Consider the following 25,041-nt stretch of genomic DNA (forward strand, 5'->3'; position numbering starts at 1 on the left):
AAGTGCATCATGCGACATAAGCTCTATCCTTCTTAGCACGATATCATCTTCTAAGTTATGCATTATACGTTCAAGAAGATTGCAACTACCATTGTCCACAGGAGTGCGAGCAACTTCAAATACTCGACATGCACTAAACTTTGTAAAACGAATGAATAAATGCATTTATAACTTCTCTACGAAAATTGAACATGCCTAATGCAGCTTTTCATGTGGAATTAATTATTAAGAACCTAGGCATTAAGGACCGGAGCGTTGTTCACATGTGTACTCGGGGTGGAAGCTCCCGCGTGTGCGCCTCGTGTCTTTTTCTTGGGGGCCATTAAATCTCGGTTCAGCAACTTTGCCATAGTAGTGACACACAATACCAGAGTTGTTAGAACCTCTGTTCTGCCATCCACCTCTTCTGGTTGTCACTACCACGTCCTGTACCACGGCCTCTTGAAGAGAACCTGCCACGTCCCCTTCTTGAACTGGAGTAGAAAGCTTTGACATGTTCACCAGTTCTTTCAGATGTCTCACTCTGCATGTTGATCTCTTCAGTGATCATAAGGGAGACCAACTCATCGAAATCTGGAAATGGCTTTCTGACATATACGGAAGTTACAAAAGACTTCCAAGCCTTTTTATTGTTAAGTCCACCCAAGGTAGACGACACCAAATCATCATCATTGGGCATTGCATCAATCGTTGCCAAGGCATCTGCAATGCTCCTTACCTTCAGTGCATACTCATTGATAGACATCTTCCCTTCCTTCAATGTATTCAACTCTTGCTTGAGCTGAATCTTTCGTGCCTTTGTATTTACGGACATTAAGTAGTTCTGGGATATATAAGGGAATTGACACCGTGAACAAGGCCAAAAATAAATATGTTGAGGGTTGAAAAAGAGTTAAAAGGGAATGAGGTTTGGGCTTCAAATGATTGCATTATGGGCCTATTTAAGGGCTAAATTTTATAGACACCATGGCTAAATTTTTAGTAACTATACGTACTAAAAATGAGACTAAAAATAGGATACTTTCAATATGTTCTTTGGAGATGTATGCGGCTTTAAACCTTTAGGTACCAAGAAACATGCATACTATCAAATTTCTCCCAACTTCACATCCTTACTCTACAAAGCCTTAACAACTTCCCTATTGCTCTTATGTGTACCATACATTTGTACAAACTCTTTGAATCCTGAAGTAAGAGTATTATCTCCATGGTCTCCCATCTTGCAACCTTTCAATGGCCTTCACATCGGGTTCCCTAATGTTGGAGCATATACTATCAAAGGCCTTAATCGTGGGGGTTATGGAATGAGAAGGGTATAGAGATTTAAGATCAGAAAGAATAAGAAAAGAGAGGTATAGAATCAAGTTCAGATACAGAACATCAAGATAGAAACCCTTAGAAAATCCTTTGATTCAATCTTTGTATGGTAGAGTTTATTAGATACAATCACTACATGCACTCAAGTACAAGCACATAACCCAAGCTTTGAGACTTTGACTCAAAGAGCACCCTACTCATTAAGATAACCTCACATTACATAGGCTTACTCGAATGATTTTGGCTCCAAAACTATGCATAAATTGTCAAACAATGTCATATATGGTAGCCCCTATCAATGAGCTATCAATTAGGCATACTACCAAGCTTCAGCATACACTTATCATGTTAAGACCTTGTATGGGGACCAAATTAGTGCTTCAGCCCTACTATGATATCAAAGAAAAGGAACCATATGATGTTCCAAATCTTCATAAAACCATGTACTCTTATTCTAACAATGTTTTATCATCCCTAGAGCACTAGATTCATGAAGGAGACGCCTCCAAAGGCCCTGGAACACCTTGAGAAACCTTTGTTATAGCAGATACCCTGCTAATTACTCTTATTACAGCAGTGAGAATGCAAGCCTTTTCTCCTCCAATCCTTCATAATACCATGGATTATTATTCTAGCAATGATCTAGCATCATTATAGCATCATATACATAAAAGAGATGCCCTTGGAAAACTTAGAATCACTCTATGAATGCATTATGATAGTAAATATCTTGCTAGTTACTATTATTACAATAGCATACATTGTCCAAGATCCAACTTCTAAGCATCAAACAACTCCTAGGATGTCATTGGGTTGGCTCCCATTGAGTTTCTCTCTTGTTTTAGCTTTCTCATGAGCTATGGAGACCTCTCTTTAAGAGCTTCAAAACTCACTCATGTTTTTTTAAAAACCAGTTCCCCTTATTTTATTTTCTCCACTTTTTTTCCCCTTTTTTTGGCCTTGTGTTCCCTTCCCTAAAGTTTTGGCATGAGAAGCCTTAAAACAAGTCTCTTACTTCATTGACTTAGGCCATATGTACACAAAGTTCCTTTTTCCAACTTGTGTTACTTGACTTGGTGTGCTTACCACCTATCTTTTCATGCATTGGCAAGTAACTACAGTGATGAAATAACTAGCAAGTCCAGCCTTTTACTATCCCATATGTAAACCATGGAAGAATTTAGTATACGACTTCTCAGATGCTTTCACAACATAAACAAAAAATCCTTTGATAGATGTTCCTTTTCTAACTAAATGGAAGTTGTGAATTTAAAAAATTACTAGATTAAGCATTCATGAAGATGAGATTCACTTATGACTTTGCAAACATACTTTTAAAATGTTTTAAAAGGACTACCTTAAGTGTTCAACGAGAGAAGACTCACAATTGACTTTGAGTTCTAATGAAAATTAGGAAAGCTATAAATAGCTAAGTACTTTTTGAGCACCACACATAGAAATATATTGAAAATCAGCCTTCTTGTCAAATGGTTAAAAGCTTAATCTATTAAAAACTTAAAAAATTGGTACTTTTTTTTAAAATTATGACTCAAAAACATTTGCTTTTTTAATTTCTCATTGAATTCATTTATTTTTAAAGGGTATCTTAAAAAAGATTCCAAATGTTTCTCCTAAGCTGCAATGTTACCCAAAAGGTTTGCAAACAACAATGTTCTCATAACCCATGTGTTATTCATTGCACTTTGATTTTACAATTTACATGGGAGTGAGCGTGTTGCTCAAGAAAATCTAATCCTACAATTTTTGCCCTTAGGTAGCATGTCATTTAATTTTGGCACATCTTATGTCATAGGACCCTTGTCCTTTTCTCATCACCTACACTCTCTTTCACTATTTTTCCAATCTTTTACATGCTCTTCTCTTTTTCTCACTTTTTCCTACTTCTTGGTTTTTTTTTTCTCATTTGCTTGACTTTTGCTCCATTATGCTAAACTAGTTAATACCCAAGAAGAGAGAAGGATGCTAAAACATTTTCTTGCTAGTTTTTCTTCCTTCTTTCTCTCATAATACAATGTTCACAAAGTATAGATATGATAACACATAAAGGAAAGTGTCCTATTAAGTCAAATAGTGCATAATTGACTATACTAATCCATTGCCACTAACTATATTGACTGTAAGTAGGTGCAAGTAATCAATTTAATATAATAAGTGATAAGTTAGTGGTCGTGTGAAGATCATAATGACTACTGATGTGCTAAGTGTAGACATGCATACCTATCTAACTAGATGGTCCATCATCAATATTTGCATCTATTGAGCTTGCCATCTCAACACTATTAGATACACTAAGGACATGGAGGGGTTACCATAATTCATGAGCATGAGGTGGTTATATGATGCATTGGCAATAGCTTTATACAAAGGGGAGAAAGTGTCTTGGGAGAAGTGGGAGTTCTTGAGGAGATGTAGTCAAAGGTAAATGTGTATTTTTATTATTGTTATATCTAGCAAATATATACAATAACTAACCTAGAAGTTTCAATGTATAGTACAAAGTCTACAACATGGCATGGTCGCGTGGGTGATATTTGAGAGTGGAGCACATCGACAAATTGCACTCAATAAAGATTGTGGTGTCATGGTGAAGCTTGAGCAAGAAAGTCGACAGTGGGCAACATATCCAAATATTGTAGTGGACAAGATGGAGTATTTTGGCAACCAACAAAAGCATTATTTCAATAGATTATCATAGTTTCTCCATGACCATATTTGATGTAAGGTAGTTTAAAGTGGTGTTAGAAGGAGCAAGGGCAACCATTTGATGAGAGTTGTTCATGTTCTTTAAGGTAGATTCCAAGAAAAGATGGAATGATTTGTGAGACATGTTCATCTTGTTGAGTCATTGTGAGTAAGTGCATGGTATTTTTAAATAACTTATCTCAGAAAAATAAAAGCTACAAATGTCTTTTTACTTTGTGACACATTCTTAATTGATTCCAACCATGTGATCTTCTGCCGTAACCCATAACAACCTTGTTGGTGGTATGTTGTGCCTATGATACCTAGGACGGCTTGAGTATATGAGAAAAGTAATGTGCCTAGTGTGGAGGTGGAGATTACATAGATAGGGGAATCATTATTGCCAGGAGGTAGAGGATGAGGAGAGCTTGTGGCATGTGGAGGAGACAAGCACACAATCCAAGGGAGGAGACATGCATACAATAATTCTTGGAGAGAGGAATAGACTCTTCTTTTTGTGAAGACCTCTGCACAAACCTTTTGGTATATGTTGAGCTATGTTAAGAGCTTGTTATGGAGCTGTAGGATTGCTCTATTTACATCCAAGACTCATTGACTATTTTCTTGATTGATACTTTATTATATATTTTTTAACCTACAAATATATATTATCATGCTTCAATTTGGCCCTTATCACTTGACTAGTAAAGGTAGTGGCTATGGTGGATGCTTTAGGGAGTTGTGGATTTCCTCTTCTCCTCATTTGGGGGGTAGTGTCTAGCGAAAGGGGGGGAGATGCAGAAATTGTGACCTTGTAGCCATTGCTACTATTATAAGATCCGAGATACATGCTAAACCTTATTATAGATATTTGGTGAATATTATGCTGGCGCAGAGAGACAAAGAAAGAAAATAAAGATGTAGAGAGAGAGAGAGAGAGAGAGAGAGAGAGAGAGAGAGAGAGAGAGAGAGAGAGAGAGAGAGAGAGAGAGAGAGAGAGAGAGAGAGAGAGAGAGAGAGAGAGAGAGAGAGAGAACACACTAGGGATTGGAAGACGGGCCAGTCCCCCCCTGGAGTTATATTATTGTCAAGGAGCAAGCTCCTTTGTTACACATAAACTAGTTCTTGTAGATATTGGAAATAAGATCACGGTTTCGTGCACTTGCACAACTTGGAAGTTGGCATCTTTTGATCCTTCTTGAGTCTCTCCTTCTCTCCTACACAATTTGTGTAGGGATCTCCTCTTGGAGCTTGATTTCAGCAGAGCTTCCGCAGCACTTGCACCTTCTCTCCTACACAATATGTGTAGGGATCTCCTCTTGGAACTTGATTTTAGTAGAGCTTCCACATCACTTATATCTTTTCTCCTCCTCTTGCATGCATGCAAAGTGATGCTTCCTTCACCTCTTCCACACCCAAGGAGAGCCTCCCTTTTATAGGCTCCAAGAGCTTCTCTTCTTGTAGAGAGACTTGAGTGCCAAGATGATTGGAAAGGTTGATCTTCATGCAAGATGTGGCTATTCTAGGACCTACTCTTCAGCACCAATTTTAGAATATCTCTTTGTGCGTTGCTCGGATGGAAAAACGCCCAACATAAAAGTTGTAGATCTCGTCGTTTCTGATACCTGTGCAAGCCATTTTTAGAGATCGGCTTTCTATCGCAAGATATCTAAAAATGGATTCACCATGTCTATTTTTTAGAAAAGTATCTTTTTAAACTCTATTCTTAACTTATGGTCCATGCAACCACCTTGAGCCATAGATAAGCAGAGTTCATTAGATTGCCTTGGGCCTCAACCTTAAGATTGACTTCCACACAAAAGCTTGTGTCATCTTAAACCTTAGAAAGGGAAAATCACTTCTCTCCTCACTTCTAGAGGATGACGTCTCTCGTCTTTCTTAGTGAGAGAATTACATCTATCGTCTTTTTTAGTGAAAGAATTACTTCTCTCCTTAATTCATTAAGAGAGAAAATACCTTAAACCTTGACTTGTAAGGGAGATGATGACCCCAAATGAATGCAATGCTCAGTACAGAGAAGTTAACATTCCCAGGCGTCCCAGATACACACATAAATACATATACACAATGCTAATGCACTTCCTCTCCTTAGAACTCAATCCATCTTCATTTTTGTGTAACTCTTTGGTTCTTGTGTACACTCTTACACTTGCCATATACTTCCTTTCCCCTTCATAACTTGTATTGCTTGTACAAGATATCCCTATCATAGTGCTCTGATCACCCCATTAAGTGACGCTCTAGGAATACTGGTCTCTAAATGGTCTCATGGCCATGCTAGATCATCATCAACACTTAAAGAAAAGTGAGTCATTAATTGATTGACATAAATTTACTAAATAGAGAATGCATAATAAGTAATCAATTTAGTAACATCCCTCTGGCTTCTAAACAGTTGACCTCAACTGTAGAGGGATACATAATTCTTAAGAAGATCTGGAAAGTCTTGTAGTTCTCTCTCAGCCATAAACTGAGCGTCCAATGGGGGATAATTCTTAAACTTAATGAGATACTTTCGTAATACCTTACTTGACCTTAGAGTATTGTCCTGATGGTATAAAATTCTTTTAGGCACAAGGAACTCTTCTGTTTCTTCTATGTCAGGTAAATCTTCCTTGATTGGTTCCTTTTGGAGGTTCTCCAATATAGGGATGTATCAAACTTATATGGAAAGCATTATGAATGTTCCAATGACTTGGTAGATCCAAACAAAAAATCACATAGTTTATCTTATCTGTGATCTTGAAAGGGCCATAATAGCGATTAGAAAGCTTAACCACTTTACCTTTTTGATATTTCTGCTTCTTCAAGCGAGCCTTCTTAAACATAAGAAGAACATACTGTCCCAACTTGAGATCTAACTTATGACGATGCTTATAAGCTTCGCTTTTATGCTTCTCTTGTGTCCTTTGGATAGTAGCTTTTACTTGAATAAAAGCTATATCAATGTCTCTAACAAACTCATTTGCTGCAAATATATTATCCTTCGTAAGAAGAATGGGTGATAAATGAGGCTTACCATAGTTGATCTCAAAGGGTGTCTTACCAGTACTAGAGTGCACCTTGTTATTATATGCAAACTCTACCCATTTTCTTTGATTATCAAAGACATAGCATTTTAAAAGGTCCAAAACAGTAGAATTAGCACTTTCACTCTGCTCGTCCGTTTGAGGATGATAAGAGGATGAAAACTTTAACCGAGTCCCAAGGTTCTCGAAGAGAGCTTGCCAGAAGAGGCTGGTCATGCGGGGATCTTGATCACTTATAACGGACTTAGGCATGCCATGATGCTTGAAAATATGAGCAATGAATAGCTTAGCCATATGATCGGCTTTGATTCTCTTTCACACAGGTACAAAGTGTGCTTGATTTTACTGAATCTATCAATGATATTCCAAATTGCATCATTGCCTACTTGTGTGCGAGGAAGCTCCATGATAAAGTCCATGGCTATACTTTCCCAAGCCTCATTGGGAATAGGTAATGGCTTCAGTAGACCAGGTGGTTTATGCCTATCATACTTTACTTTTTGGCATATCTTGCACTTGTAGACATATCTTTCAATGTTAGCTCTAAGAGTGGGCCAAAAGAAATATCTTTCCAATGCTTGAGTAGTGGATAGAATACCCCTATGTCTAGTATATGGAGATGCATGTGCTTCATCCATTACCATGTGTTGCAATGGTAATGCTACACAAATTGCTTGATGATGATACAAATAATCATCTCGAATCTAGTAAGTTAAGATGATCCCATATAATTGAGAAGTCGGAATCAGTACATTTTGGGTAAATCCATGAACTCGTTATGGTAAACAGTTGTGATTGCATTCACTCGAGGTCACCGTGATAGAGCATCTGCTACCACATTCTTAGTTCCTAACAACTGGTTCCTTTTTCTTGGTGCGCGTAACAACGGCAACTTCCAACTCTACCAAATTGGAGGCAGGCTCTTGTACCTTCTGTTGGCTATCAGTGGCATTGGCCTTTACAGGGGCTAGACTTGGACAGTCCTTTGCAGTGTGGCCTTCAGCTTTCCATCGACTGCATAAGGGCTTGTAATCCAAAGATTGTCTAGGGTTTGGACAATTTTGGGAGCTATGTCCCTTTTCTCCACACCTATAACATTCCACCTCTGGTCTCTGACCATCACTAGAATGTCGTCCTCTGTAAGTTTGAGAGGGAAACCTCCTTGGACCAAAATTAGGACCAAATTCTCTAGGCTTTGGTCCAATATCCTATGTTGTCATTTTGGATTCCAGCAAGTTGAATTTTTCATTTTCATCCTTCTGTCTTCATTCATGCATCTCTTTTAGAGAGCAAATATCCTCTATATGGTTCTTCCACAAATAGTAGGAACAGAAGGCTCCAGGAATGGTTAGTTTTCGAGTACGTTCAGTGTCTAAATGTCCCACTTGATGACACTTTCTGCACCATGTATTAGAGTGCATCACATCTCTTCCAGCTCCCAACCACAAGAGTGGATATATTGGTGGTATTTACATTCAGCATCTGTAGCTGCTCTGTAATCACATCCAGAAGCTCTTTCTTGATACTTGCAACTGAGTTGGATAAGTAGTTCTTCAGATTTTCACCTCCTAAAGTGCTTGTAGTGGGATTTTGGGAAGCTTCTGTAATTACTGCATAAACTGGTTGGGTCGATCCAGAAGGTCCTCTGTTCTGGCTCTGATTCACAGCTCCTGTTGACACTTGGGGTTGTTGATTCCAGTTGGTAGGATTCCACTGTTGTTGAGTCGCCATTGGAGGAATAGTTTGAGGCCACTGTTGTTGTGGTTGAACCATTATTTGAGGCACTGCCATCTGTGGTGACCATAATGGATTAGGTACATTATACTGTGGCACTGTTTGCATATGGGGATAGGGGTAGGGAACTGTCCTTGGGACTACATTTGGTGGGTATACCATTCCTGGCATAGAAGGAAGTAAGAATCCTCTTCCTGGAGTCATTGACAGCCTTGCTTCAACTTCGTCATACAATCTTGCACCTTCCACTGCAGCTTGCAGATTGACTGGTCTTCTCAATTCCACGAACTTGCGAACTTCTAGTTGTAGGCATCTAAGAAACACTCCTTTCTGGATTCCTTCATCCAAATGATAGTTAGTCCATCTCTTCAGGATGGATTCCATTCACGAGACATAAGCTTCTACTCTTTCTCCAGAGGGCTGACTTAGGTTCATGAACTCCTCTCGCATCCGCTCTTCAAAACCTTCACGCCTGAATTTAGTGAGGAAGGCCAACTTCAGATCGTCCCATGCACCAAAAGTTCATGCTGCTTGTCTCTCATACCACTGAAACGCCGCGCCCTTGAAAGTGGCGGGGAATATCACTAACCAATGCTCATGGTTTCTGGCATTGTTAGCCACACATGCTACCATGAACTCTGCTACATGAAGATCAGGGCTTTCATTGTACTCTCCCTTAAAAACTGGAAATGGGGCTACATTTGCTGGCCTGTCATCAATATTCCTAGGACGAATCTGACTAGGAAGGGGACCTTAAGTCGCCATGGGGACTTCTGTAAAGAGTGCTTTTAGGGCGTTAAAGGAGGGTTCTGCTGCAAGCTCATTCTCAGCTTTGATTTTTGCCTTCTCTCTTCTCACGTACCTCTGGACTCGTTCTAACGCTTGCCTCTTTATTGCATCATTCATCAGGGGGTTGGCTCCAACCAGTTGGTCTATAATCAACAGGATAGTATCAGAGAGGGCTTCAGTCTCTGAGGGATTCTCTGGCCAACATCTCTTCTACTTCCTTCTTTTCAACATCTCTGAATTCAGCTTTCAAACCACTACAGAGGGGAAGATATTCTGTTCTAAAAGTATCAAAACTCATTCTTCTTAGGATCGTTGTTGTGTCATTATAATAATGCCAGCTTCTGAGGGTTTCAATAGTGTATGTTGTGAAAAACACTCTATCTACCAACTTCCAGTGGGTTGCTAATTGGACAAACATGAGATTATCAGTGCACCAAGCATCTCACGTATCTTGCTGTTGAGCATCCACGAACAAATTCCAACTCTTTTCCTTCTTGTTTTCGTGAACCTCCACAGACCACGACTCCTGAAGCTTCTTCACAATCTCCCACTTGATGATGTCTGGAAACTTCTCAATGAATGCCAAATCTTCCATGGATGGTCATTCTCTATGTTTCTGCTCTTCAGTTTGTTCCCAAACAGTTTGACACCAAGATGCAAGTTTCTGCTGCTTCAACTGGAAGAGAAAACAGTCCACCACATAGAGCATGCATCATGATGGTGATACGTTTCCGCCATTGTGGGATGAACTTCTTGTTGAAAGTGGCTCTGATAATGAGAATTTCCAACTCTTCAGTGGAAGAAGGAACTTTGCAAACATCCATTGAATTTTCCTCTTCTTGGCAATGCCATTTCCTTCATTTTCAGCCTCTTATGATGCTTGTTGATGGCAAGTTTCCCCGGCTGCGCACCAAAAACATGGAGCCCCAAGAGGAACACAAAGGAAAAGGGGATTCTACTACAAGAAAATCTATCTTGTAACATCAACAAGCTTTTATTTCACTCTTTTGATGACCAAAACAAAGAAAATAACAAATCTTCACGCAACATCATAGTAGATTTCTCCCACGGATTTGATAAAATCAACCATAATCTTCAAGATCTTCATATAATCCATCAATATAACAAAGAACACAAAAGAATACACCATATTTGAATGGAAATCAATCACATAGTATTCATCTTCAATGTCTTTATAGTTCTCTCTCTCAATCTCTCATATAGAGTTACACTGTTTTGATACAATTGGCTATCTCTAGCTCTCTCTCTCTCTATATCAATAGTACATCATATTCTCACTATAATACTCTCATAATAACTCTCAATAATCCTTCTTAGGTCGTGGATGCACCTCCCAAGAGGTATGTCTGATATGAAGAGTCACTAGAGCCACTACAATGTCTTTTCACAGCTCACTACTGTCACTGTCACTTCAGTCTTCTCTTCAGTCTTCAGCAGCTACTTCTTCCATTTGTTTTAGCTCTTTTGAACTTAGATTCATCCTTTTCAAAAGTTAGAAAACTTTCCTAAAGTCACACATACATTCTACAGAACACTTACAGAAGGTCTACAGAACAATACAGTACAGTACCAGAGCAGCTACAGTACAGTTATAGTACAGTACCAGAGCAGCTACAGTACAATTACAGAGCAGAGACAGAGCAGAGACAGAGGCTCTACAGAAGGTCTACAGAGGGTTACAGAAGGTCATCAAAACCTCATAACTCATACTCAAACCATTACAAACTATAAAAAACTATTCAATAGGCTTCCAAAAGATCTCAATCTTCATCAATCATCAATCCATGCTTCATACATAAGAAAATCAGAACAAAACAGAAGCTATACAGAAGGTATATAGAACCAATCAGAACCTCAACAGAACCTCATAGAGCTTCATAACCGGGTTATTGGTACTTTTCAACCAACATGGATAGTAGATGACCCCTTCTACAAGCAAGATGATGACAATGAGGACATGGCTATTGATACTTTTGTTATTGATGATGAGGATGAAGATGAAGATGTCGTTGATGATGCTTAGTTTCACAAACAATAGAGTGGCAGTCCATGATCAATAGGTGTAAGTATGCTCCACAATGGTATCATTTAGGGTATTAAGGCAACATAAAATAATGATTAGGATAACATATATTTTAAAAAAGAAAGTGTTGCTTTATGATTCCCTCCTCTCTATTATCCTTGATTTTCTTCCCCTTGTTCTAATTTCCTGACAATGAAAAAGGAAAAAAAACCATCCATAAGACCCTCTTTTCCCAAGGTCGAGTTTTATGATGAGAGATTCATTTATGTTATATCTATTCAAAAGATTCAACTTAGTATACCATTCCTCTTTAATTTTATTTTTTATTGCCTTCTTCGAGCACGAGAGACATTATCCAAAAAATTCTCAACTATACTTCCTCGGTACTTGTTTTAAGCAGCAAGAATAGTGTTATTAAGCATGAAACTACAATGATGATCTAGCTACCTAACCCCATTTGGACTTAATATGCAAGTAATGTATCCTATTTTGTGGTTTGATGCACATGAATGTCTTTGTCATTGATGTTTCTTTGTCTTGGCTATGGAGCCAAAATGTTGTGCTACACAAGCTCAACAATGGGACTTTGGACACCCTCTTATTCATTCAAGAGGTTCAACTTCAAAGCACCATGGCTATCTCTCTCGTAGCCTCTCGCACACATTACAAATTCTTGCATGGCCTTTCCTTAAGCATAAGGGACATACTTATGAGGTTCCATGATCCATGAATATGCTTCTTTCATTCTCAACCCTCTACTACAACCTTATCATGCAAGGAAGAAGCATGAGCATAGGCATGAGAGACTACTCAAGAGAAAGAAGGAGGCTTCACCCACATGGTCCCTCACAATCACATAGATTCTCTCTCAACTCTCTCAAACTCTCATTCTCTCATATGAAAAAACAAGAAAGCAAGTATACAAAGTTTGCACACACATAAATAACTTATTTATATCCTTTCTCATCCTCTAACTACATGAAAATTAGGGTTAGGGTTTTCCCATCCCCCTTGGACATCCTACTCCTATGGTTCTTGTAGCCAATCATGGCTCTTTTTACATGCAACTAGACCTTATTCTTGATAAAAATAGACCTAACACAAATCATGACTATGATGCTAGGTAAGTAATATAATTTGCATGGGAGGGACCCCAGCTCTCATAAAAGTAATAGCATAAAATGTTAGAAATTTTATTCTTTTTCAAAAATGTGGGCTTCTTTTTTTTATCTCCTTCTTGCAATTAACAGAAGTGCTACTTAACTTATCTGGTCTATCCATCCTTAGAAATTTACCATCAAGATCTTCATGTCCCATTTTCCATACACTCAATTGGGGTAATTTTAGCTTTTGAGGAAATTTCTATTATCATATTGCTATCTCATAAACAATTGGCTTTGTTAATTATGCCTTTAAAATTTTCATTTCACCTTCTTTAGTATGTGACATGAAAAAAAATCCCTCAAAAGAAAAGGGCTCCTTTTATTTAATAACATTTCCATTACAAGCTCTTTATAGAGCTCTAACTCTTTACCTTTGATGCAAAGCACGTTCTGAATGCGTGAGTGCCTTAGATGGTTGTCCCTTGAATAGAGAGTTACTCGAGAGACTTGTCTATTTTGGGTGACCCTTTTTTTTCAAACAATCAAGTGACTATATTTGTTAGCATATACATGGGTGACTTTCACTTTGGGTGATCCTTAACATGTATACTAATTAATTGTGGCATCTACATGTATTTGGAGTCTGTGCACACTACATAATCAAGGAACTGGTATATTTGTTTATTTTCTAATGGATCTTCTAGACAAGGTATAAGGTAGATTATTTCTAAATATATCTGGGAGTAAGATATATCTATTTGTGATTCAAAATAGCAAGACCAACTTTGTTGTGCTTTAAAACATTCCATTACATTCTTGGTAAGAAGTTAGTTGGATTGTACAATTCTTGTTTAACTAATCCTTTAAAAAATAATAATGGTGTGTTTTCTATTTTCATTTATACATCTACATTTTACAACATATACTTGTTATTCTATGAATGTAGATGAGTTAATAATTTGCCTAGAAGTCACAAAAAGTTTAAACTTCTCTAGCAAATGAGATCATCCACTGTATGAGTTAACAGATTATATTATTGTATCATAGCTTAGAATTTATATATCTCTTGTGAAGGTTAAGCAAGCTTGAATGGTCCTTTAGTAAGTGCAAAGTGAGCATACCTCTATTTTGGGCAAAAGATACCCATATAGATAATTATTTATGTTTGGCAAAGTGAGATCTCTTTTTGCCATAGGAATATTGGAGAGGATGTGGAAACTTTACATGCTAGGGAGAACATGTGTATTACCACTTACACTTTGAGTCACATGACATTATACAATGATTGACTACAATATGTAAACATTTGAGATATGTGTATTGCCTTTTTTAATTAATTAAGAAACTTGATGCTGTTATGCACATGTCCACTCTTCTAATAGGAGCGTTCTATGTGCAAGGTGCCTTACTTAATATGGGACTCAATTTGGAAATGATATAAGAGCACTAAATTTTCACTAATGGTGTGTCTATTAGAGCTTCTAGGGATTATTTTAGTGTAAATATCCAACTATTAAGAAAAAGTATCTAACTTGGGTCGTTTGTTTGATCGCCTAAGATGAAACAGTATCAAGTTCAATCAACTGTTAAGAAAAAGTGGCTAACTTGGGTCGTTTGTTTGATTGCCTAAGATGAAGCAGCATCAAGTTCTATGATTAATAAAAGTTAAGAAGCCCAATGTTGGGTTGTCCCTTTGAGTTCAATTATTAATATAAGTAAAGTCTCTAAAGTTCTCAATAAGCTTATTGATCCTATAATGCAACATGTAAAACATTCAAGTAGATCTTATAATGCAGGAATCATGATCACTCAGCGGGGATAGCTCAGTTGGGAGAGCGTCAGACTGAAGATCTGAAGGTCGCGTGTTCGATCCACGCTCACCGCATGCCCTGCAAGTTCTACTATTTTGGACGCTCATCGTCATCGTTCTCGTTCCCTTCCCTCAACCGAACCATCATCATTCCTCCAAAGTAAAAGTGTTTTCGTTCCCTTCCCTCAACCAAACCACCATCATTCTTCCAAAGTAAGAATATTTAAGGGTTGCGTCCTTTTTGCAGTGGTGACCGATCGATCTTTGGCTTTACAATGGTGACCGATCGATCTTTGGCTTTACAATCATGAGACCCAAATTTATCAGCCCTGGATAGCTAGGCTAAAGACGTGGTTAGCCAAGGTTAAAATGAAAGGAGAGAAGAGGAGAGTATACACCAAATATTTTGGAGATGCAGGAATGGTAGATGCTGGGGAAGCCTTGTTAAACACTAGATTGACAACAATATCAACATGAAGGTTGCCCTATTTGGAGATGTAGGCCACCTTAATGAATTTGACCCTTTAGTGTTGGAATGTCATAGGGGCGGTCATCATTGGCTGAATTTGGAAAGGAAGGAATGAGGGCTTTTTTTCTCTCTCTCTTTTTTGGGCAAAACATCCTATTTGAGGTAAATAAGAAAGGAATTGTGTAGACTAACAAAAAGAAATTTTGATGTATTTAAGAGGATTGAGAAGCTTGTGTTTAGGGAGACATAGCAAGTGTTAGCTTTAGAAAAGGTGTAAGGTTGGTTACACATAGCCAAAAACCCGACTCGCCTTGGGAAAAAAGTATATGAATAAATGCTATAGTTTAGATGCCAAGGTGCCCTATTGTTTATAATAAAGATATTTGGTCTAATAGTTGGGACCCTTCTCACTCACTCCATTGGTGGTGGTTTGGTTCTCATGGAACACATGTCACACTTTTTGAGTGTGGGCACAAGTATCTTTGCTTGGGGAAGGGGGTATTGCCCACCATAAATAGTCCACCATTAGAAAAACCCGGTACAAATTATGGGTAGCCACCTAGCTTCACACACCTTTCTTTTGGCTCCTTTGTCAGTAGGATAGTCCTGGTGTGGAACTAGCCTAAGAGTACTCTTCACATGCCACAATCCCCTCGTGAGCATGAGCATGTGTAAGTATTAATGTTAAAAACAAAAAATAAAATAATTTTATGATTCGCTAGCTTGGGTCACTTTAATTCAAGTAATAGTACCCCCCTATACAGAATGTCATGATGTTTATGAAAATAGATAAGGCTTGGTAAAGAAAATCATATTTTTCTCGATGACTAATTTGTGAACCTCAATAATAGCACAATGTTTCTTATTTTTATCTCCTTTTTATCAGTAATAGGAAGATTTTCTTTTTCTAATGACGAGCTCATAATTGTAGATGCAATCACTAGAATTTATTAAGACTTGCACCTTATATTTATTTTATTTATGTAATTCAAATGATTAAACAATGCAAAACTCAATGATGATAATTGTCTATGCATGAGGTGGCAAATCTAGAAAGATTTCTAAAAACGGAGGGTGATTTTGATGTGGTGACAACAAGACAGTTAGATTTGTATCCTTTGATTGTCTCTCCTTCTCTCTGGGTCAAAACTCTGGCTCAAAACTACTTTCTTGGCCACAATATCCCTACAAGGGCGTGGGCTCTTAGTAAACTTAGCTCGACGCATAGTCCATTAGGAGGAGGAAGTTCTAGTACTTCCCCTCTTCCAATCAGTCTATTCACTTTGAGTGGAGTAATAGTTCCAATCGTTTCAAACTCCTTTAGAGAATCCAGTTGTTACCATGGCACAATCCATTGCAATCCCAGCAAGGATGCCGGACTTGCCAACCTTAGGGTTTCCTCTTCCCATTTTTAATGGGTTAGCAAAGGAAGATGCGAAACTTCATATCAATGAATTCCAAAAGTTAATGTTTAACTGTTGAATTCAAGATTAAGGACACTTGATTATGTTCTTTAATATGACATTGAAAGGACGAGCTATAGTATGGTATCATAGCCTAGAGGCTGGAACCATAACTATGATTGACTTCTTCTTTGCGGCCTTTTGAAGAGAGTTTTCCCCTGAAAGGGGAGGTCAATGTTGGCTACGTGCCCTCAATGTAATACGTCAAGAACCTCACAGAAGGAAGTATTCCGTAAGTTGTAAACCTATATTCCTATTCCAACTACTACTCCATTGCACTACTTTTTGAATGGGTTAGACTTTAACATTCAAGTGCAATTGAGTAGTGTTGCTCTTGCCAACATTGATACAGCTATTATAAGAGCAGAGGAGGTAGAACTGCAGTTGCAAGTGTCTTATAACTCTAGGTCCCGCCGAGTTTAGGGTTTGGGAATACTTTAACACTTGACAAAAGGAGATCAAGGGATTCCCATGGGTCCTCCTAATGGGAGAGGAAGCATGATTCAGAATGTGCCTATGTTACCAACTCCTCCCAATGTGACCATGCATATGGCAAATCAGATGGCTCCACCAAATGTTGGAAGCCAAACGATAAACCCTAATGTTGTTCCAGGGAATCAATAGCCAATCCCCAACCAAGTGGTTAGGCCAATGGAACGAAACTGGATCATGCTATTGTGGACACTGGATCTTCTGTCAACATTATGAGTTCAGAATTGATGGAGAGGTTGGGATTGGAAATAAAAAAAGATGCCTCCATGATTCTTTGAATGACTGATGACAATTTAAGACAACCTGAAGGTCGCATTACTAAAGTCCATGTGACCGTTGCCAATGTGGAGTGCATCCTGGGCTTTAGGGTCATTAGGCTTGAAAGGCAACCTAGCTATCAAGTATTGCTAGGCAGGCCATGGATCTTACAAGCAGACTGTCAGGTTGATATACCCAGTGGTTGGTTAATCTTTGGCAGAGGTGCAAGATGTGTAGTAATAGATGCTTATCTTGAATCTCCTCAAAGTGAGAGAGTTCATTTATCTTCATCAGAGTTTGATACGCTAGATGCTCCATCTGGTAGTGAGCTGTCATCAAGTGACGAATCCAATGAGGGGTCCACTACAAAGGATATCTATCAAATAACTTTGAATGATCCAATAGAAGCTCGAGAGAGGATAAGGGATGTGGACATAATTGAGCTAGACCTTGGTATGTTGAATGATTCATGGCCAATCAAATTAGGGTCCATGCTCAGTTCGAAAGAAAGAGATGACTATGTGTCCTTGATTCAGGAATTTTGCGATATCTTTGCTTGGTGTTATGATGAGTTGAGAGGTATTCCTTGTCAAGAATCGCGTGGTGGGGGGAGTTGCTCAAGATGCTGCGCTGAACACACACAGAATGCACAAGGAGAAGCTCACTCAAGAGACAAGAAGAGAGATGGAGGCCAAAACGTTTTCTTGCTGGTTTCTTCTTCTTCTTCCACACTCTTTTCAATGTACACAAAGTATAGATAAGATGCAACATAAAGGAAAGTGGCCTACTAAGTCAAACAATGCATAACCGACTACACTAGTCGACCGGCGCTATAACTACGCCAGCTGTAAATAGGTGTAACAACCTGAATATAATAAGTAATGAGTCAGTGGCCATGTGTGAGTCATAATGACCACCGACGTGCTAAGTGTAGACATGTGGACCCATCTAACCAGGCGGTCCATTATCAATGTCTGCATGTGTTGAGCTTGTCATCTCAACACTCCCCCTCAAGCTCAATTGCATCTCTGCAACTCCAAGTAAGCTTCGAAAATTTTGAAGCTTCTCTGTACCCAATGCTTTCGTGAAGATGTCAGCTATCTGATCCTGTGTGCTGACATACACCAAGTCAATCTCACCTACTAGTACCTTCTCTCTCACAAAGTGGTAGTGTACCTCAATATGTTTTGTCCTGGCATGAAACACAGGGTTTCTAGCCAACTGTATACTGCTCATGTTGTCACAATAAATGACAACTAGACCTTCCACCTGCACATCCAAATCAGCCAATAACTTTTGTAGCCATACTACCTCACATGCTGCAACAACAGCACCTCTATACTCAGCCTCTGTACTCGACAAAGCAACTGTAGATTGCTTTTTGCTGCTCCAAGCAACTGCTGCACTACCAAGAGAGAACATGTATCCGCTGGTAGATCTTCTATCAGACATACTACCAGCCCAATCTGCATCTGTGTATCCAAACACCTGTACATCTGTACCTGCCTCATAGAAAAGTCCATAATGTAATGTGGACTTCACATATCTCAATATGCGTCTGACTGCATCCAAATGTGGCTTTCTAGGTACTTGCATAAACTGACTCACAAGACCAACATCGTAGCTCAAGTCTGGCCTTGTAATGGTCATGTAGATCAAACTCCCCACTATCCTCCTGAACATAGTAGGGTCTTCTATCTCATCCCCAACATCAGCACTCAACTTTACATTCTGCTCCAATGGGACTAAAAGTGGTTTGCATGCTGTCATACCATACTTGGACAACATATCCAAGCCATACTATCTTTGGGATAGCCATATACCATCATCACATCTGATCACCTCAATGCCAAGGAAGTATCTTAGCTCACCTAAATCCTTCGTCTCAAACTTCTTCTTCAAAGAATCCTTGACTTCAGTAATCCCACTATCACTATCACCTGTAATAATCAAGTCATCCACATAAATGACTATGATGACCAAACCTTCATCTCCCTTTCTCACATAAAGTGAGTGATCAGCATCAGAAACATAAAAGCCAATATTGACAAGATACTCTCTGATCTTGTCAGACCATGCTCTAGGTGCTTGCTTGAGCCCATAGAGCGCCTTCTTCAACCTGCACACATACGTGGGATGCTCTAAATCTTCATAACCTGCTGGCTGATCCATATACACTTCTTCCTACAAATCACCATGCAAGAAGGCATTCTTCACATCCATTTGCTGCAACCTCCAACCTTTGGCTACTGCCAAAGCAATCACACATCTGACAGTTGCCATCCTAGCAGCTGGACTGAAGGTTTCATCATAATCTATGCCATATGTCTGAGCATAGCCTTTTGTAACCAGCCTAGCTTTGTACCTGCTAATAGAACCATCTGCATTGTGCTTAATCTTATAAACCCATTTACATCCAATGGCTTTCTTGCCCTTCGGCAATGATACTAGATCCCAAATCTTATTGGCCTCTAATGTAGCCATCTCCTCATCCATTGCTGCATCCCAATGAGCATGACCAATAGCCTCCTCAAAACATGTGGGCTCAACATTCTCAACTAGTTTCACCATATAAGCATAATGGTGAGTTGCATAACCTTCAAAACCAAATCTTTTAACAGGGTATCTGACCCTGCTAGATCTGTGTGTCACTGGATCACTCAATGGAGTCTTTGCATTAACGCGTGCTCTCTACACACCTGGAGTCCTCACTAAAGGAATGCCAAGCTCATCATCCAAGCTCTCTGAGCCACTGGAATCTCCATCAAGAACTGCATCAATGCATTCTGACACTTTATTCTTTCCTTTGTCTTTACCTGTAGTGCTACTAGATGCACCCGAAGATGTAGAGGTACTCCTTAGTCTCCCAGACCAAGGACTACTAGATGATATCTCTGGTCCACTAAGAGTCCGTGATTCTTGCTTTTCAGCCTGCACATGAGTGTCATGATCATCATCGTCATCCAATGCATCACCACTAGATGCATACCAACTGCTCATTTCATCAAAGATGACATCCCTGCTCACTCTGAACTTACATGTGGAAGGGTTATAACAGCGATACCCTTTCTGCTCTAAAGAGTATCCAATAAATACACACTTTTCAGCCTTTGGATCCAGTTTCTTTCGCAACTCATTTGGCACATGAACATACGCAATGCAGCCAAACACTTTCAAGTGTGAAACATCAGGCTTCTTACCTGTAAAACATTCTTCGGGGGTCATACCATGAACTACAGCTGTGGGAGTTCTGTTCATAATATAAACAACAGTATGAACAGCCTCAGACCAAAAATGCTTAGGCATATTCTTTTCAGCCATCAAGGCACGTGCAACTTCTGCAATATGCATGTTTTTCCTTTCAGCAACCCCATTTTGCTGTGGGGTATACCTGCATGTGAACTGTCTCTTTATCCCATGAGACCTCAGAAAATCACTGAACTCATTTGAGAGGTACTCTCCCCCTCCATCTGACCTCAAGCACTTTACTTTCAAGCCTGTTTCTCTTTCAACTGCAGCCTTGAAGGTTCTAAAGTGCTCAAACGCTTCACTCTTTTCCTTCATAAAATATACCCACAGCTTTCTAGAATAATCATCAATGAATGTGACAAAGTATGAACTGCCTCCAAGAGATACATTTTGTGTAGGCCCCCAAATGTCCGTATGCACAACGTCAAGGATATTTTTGCTTACATCTCTGTCATGTGAAAAGGGTTGTCTTGCCTGCTTACCAAACTGACATGCTTCACATACCTTATGAAATTCTGCAACTTTAAATGTAGGCAAACCTGTAACCAACCCTTTGGACTGCATTAATTTAAGCCTTTGTACATTTGCATGTCCAATGCGTTTGTGCCAAATTTCAATGTCTTTTCCTTTGGCATACATAGCAGCATTCATAGTAGGAATTCCAACATCCAGAGTAAACATACGTCCAACTCTACTTCCCTTTGCTACCAACATGCACTTGTCATTGAAGTCTTCTACAAAGCAGCCCTTTGCATTAAATCTGACTTGCAGCCCTTGCTCTACCATTTGACCGACTAACACCAAGTTCTTTGTAATAGATGTCACATGTAATACATCTGAAAGACTCTTTGTCTTACCATCATGCAAGGACAAGGGAACTTTTCCAATGTGTGAAATTGGGTGGCATGAGTCATCACCCGTCTGCACATAACCTGCATTCTGCAAATCCTGCATCTCTCCAAACCATTCTGCATGGCTGTTCATATGATTGGATGCACCTGAATCAATATGCCAAACATCTTCATGTGTTCCCTTTCCTGTAATAGCATTCAGCATATGCTGCATAACAAACAAACGTTCATTTTTGTCTTCATTCTGTCGTGAAGACAATGCATAGTTTCCTTACTGCAACTTACCACTGCGGATATCATCTTTCTTAGCATAACATTGGGCTGCAATATGACCTGTTTTGCCACAGTGGCACACAATACCAGAGTTGTTAGAACCTCTGTTCTGCCATCCACCTCTTCCTCTAAAGCTCCCCCTGCCTCTAAAGTTACCACGACCTCCTGAAACTTGCATATCGCCAAATTGCTGATTCAATCCGTTTTGCTGGTTGTCACTACCACGTCCTGTACCACGGCCTCTTGAAGAGAACCTGCCACGTCCCCTTCCTGATCTGGAGTAGAAATCCTAGACCTGTCACCACTTCTTTCAGATGTCTCACTCTGCATATTGATTTCTTCAGTGATCATTAGAGAAACCAACTCATCGAAATCTGGGAATGGCTTTCTAACATATACGGAAGTTACAAAAGACTTCCAAGCCTTTTCATTGTTAAGTCCACCCAAGGTTGACGACACCAAATCATCATCATCGGGCATTGCATCAATCGCTGCCAATGCATCTGCAATGCTCCTTACCTTCAATGCATACTCATTGATAGACATCTTCCCTTTCTTCAATGTATTCAACTCTTGCTTGAGTTGAAAATTTCGTGCCTTTGTATTTACAGAAAACATACTTTCAAGTATGGTCCAAGCTGCATATGCATTCTCTGCATTTCTAATGTGTCCCAGCATATTATTGTCAATTACTGCACACAAGCAATACATGACCTTCTTGTCTTTTGCATTCCATTCCTTTCGTGCCTTTGTCTCTTCTGCAGTTGGAGGATCACTCACCTCCGACTCCTTTTCTTCACCTGAAACAAACTCGTAGAGGCCTTTTCCAATAAGGAAGTTCGTGACACGAAACTTCCATGATGGGTAGTTGTTGTTGTCGAGCTTCTCAATGATGGGGCTTCCACTGTTCTCTGCCATTATCACAAAATTAATACCAACAGCAAGCAAATCTTCTACAACCCTCGATCTGTAGTGCACAGCAATACATCAGACAACCTTTTTCACTGTCTGCTCAACAATACATGCAATCTGCAACCTGTTTGCAGATAAACCTTGTGTTTACTCACTGGTAAATACCTTTGAACTTACAGATCTGAAATCTGTAACCTGTGCACCCACATTCGGTCAATATAGTTGAAGTCAGAGTGTACCCTGAAACTGCTGTCCGCAACCTTGCGGCTCTAAAACGGGCCCTGAAACGGCCTTAGATGCCCAAAATAACTACGGAAAAAGCCCTAAAGGGCATATTTGCAGAATACACAGCGCTCTTTGCGCACCCCAAATCTCACTGCAATCTGAGATTTTTGCTATGCCCTGCTTCCGGTGCCTCCACAGGCACTATCCAAGAGAAGGAGTGGAAGAATGGGAGAGATTCTTACCCGTGGCTTGCTTGCTCGAACCTTGCTTCTTCTCCTTCACTTCAGCCTTCGAAATCAGCCTCTCTCAGTGGCGCGGCTCTGATACCATGTCAAGAATTGCGTGGTGGGGGGAGTTGCTCAAGATGCTGCACTGAACACACACAGAATGCACAAGGAGAAGCTCACTCAAGAGACAAGAAGAGAGATGGAGGCCAAAACGTTTTCTTGCCGGTTTCTTCTTCTTCTTCCACACTCTTTTCAATGTACACAAAGTATAGATAAGATGCAACATAAAGGAAAGTGGCCTACTAAGTCAAACAATGCATAACCGACTACATTAGTCGACTGGCGCTATAACTATGCCAGCTATAAATAGGTGTAACAACCTGAATATAATAAGTAATGAGTTAGTGGCCATGTGTGAGTCATAATGACCATCGACGTGCTAAGTGTAGATATGTGGACCCATCTAACCAGGCGGTCCATCATCAATGTCTGCATGTGTTGAGCTTGTCATCTCAACATTCCTCCCAGTCTGGTTTTTCATTGCTATCCCCTTAAATAAAGGTAGCCACATTGTGTGCGTTAGAAAGTAAGGCATATGCCTTTCGAATTAAGGGACGGTCCATTCAAAGGACTAACAAAACTACGAAAAACTGGGCTGATATTTTTGGTTCAAGACACATAATGGTGTTCACCAGTGGTTATCAAGAAGAAAAAGAAGAATAATTTGATTCGGCTTTGCATAGATTTTAGAGAGCTTAAAAGCATACGATTAAGGATTACTATATGTTGCCATTCATTGATCAAATTTTGGATCAATTAGCAAGTAGGAAAATTTATTCATTTATGGATTGCTTTACTATGTACAATCAAATGGCTATTGCGGAGGAAGACAAGTTGAAAACAACATTTATCACTATCTTCGGTACCTTTGCATACCATGTGATGGCCTTTGGGTTGTGCAATGCACCTGGTTCCTAGCAACAAATAGTTTATATGACTTTTGGTGACATCTCCCCAGAGGAGTTAAAAGTTTTCATCATTGATGTTCTTCAGTAGACTGATATGGAAAACATTATGAAATTTTAGGTTCTCGGGGAGTTGCAATCTGTAAGCATTAGGCCCTAGGCACTTGAGGATCTTGTAGGGTCCACAATACCTTGGACTTAGCTTTTTGTATTCACTTAAGGATAGGGATCTCTTCTCTGGAGGTACGTGAATGAAGACCATGTCACCTTCAACGAAGGATCTATCTTGATGTTTCAGGTCCGCGTAAGCCTTCTGTCTATCCTTGGCAGCTTGGATGTCCTGTTTTATTGACTTGATTTGGTCATCCATATCTTCCAACATCTACTTTGAAGCTTCAACCCTCAATGTTAGATCCGAGAAGTTTAAAGGGCTTCGACAATCGTGCACGTACAATGCTTGAAAAAGGGTCATCTGAATGCTTTGTTGGTAAGAAGCATTGTAGGCAAACTCAACCAGTGGCAAATATTGAATCCACTTTTTGGGTTCACGACAGCAATGTGCCCTTAGCATATCCTCAATAACTTGGTTGACTCACTCTGTTTGACCATCGTTTGGGGATGGTAAGCTGTACTAAAACAACGTTGAGTCCCAATGGCTTCGAAGATAGCCCTCTAGAAATATGATGTGAAGAGAGAGTCACGATCACTAATGATTCTTATGGGTAACCCATGCAGTTTGAATATCTCCTTGATGAACAACCTTGCAATGTCTGAGGCTTTATAGTTTGTCTTAACAGGAATAAGATATGCAACCTTGGTGATCATATCCACCACAATCATAATGGAGTTGTATCCTCCCTGAACTTGGGGCAGGCCAACAACGAAGTCCATACTGATGAAATCTCATTTCATTTGGGGAATGTCAAGCGGTTGCAACTTCCTTGGCATTTTGACACGTTCGGCCTTAATGCGTTGACAAGACAAACACTCAGTGACATATTTGAGAACGTCACCTTTAAGCCTCTCCTAATAATAGTTCTTTCTACCTACATTGAGGGTCTTGGCATAGCCAGGATGTCCTAAAAAAGGGGAGTCATGAGCTTCCCA

General features: G+C 39.5%; 1 non-coding gene across 1 annotated transcript; it reads left to right on the top strand.

The window, feature by feature from the left end:
• Positions 1-14,552: 14,552 nt before the first annotated feature.
• Positions 14,553-14,625, top strand: TRNAF-GAA (transfer RNA phenylalanine (anticodon GAA)). Its single transcript has one exon. It is a non-coding gene; the product is annotated as a tRNA-Phe (tRNA).
• Positions 14,626-25,041: the final 10,416 nt, after the last annotated feature.

The sequence above is a fragment of the Lygodium microphyllum genome, chromosome 20 (assembly GCF_053477565.2).
Source record: "Lygodium microphyllum isolate KBCC chromosome 20, Lygodium_microphyllum_v1.1.10, whole genome shotgun sequence".
In the NCBI taxonomy this organism is placed as follows: Eukaryota; Viridiplantae; Streptophyta; class Polypodiopsida; order Schizaeales; family Lygodiaceae; genus Lygodium; species Lygodium microphyllum.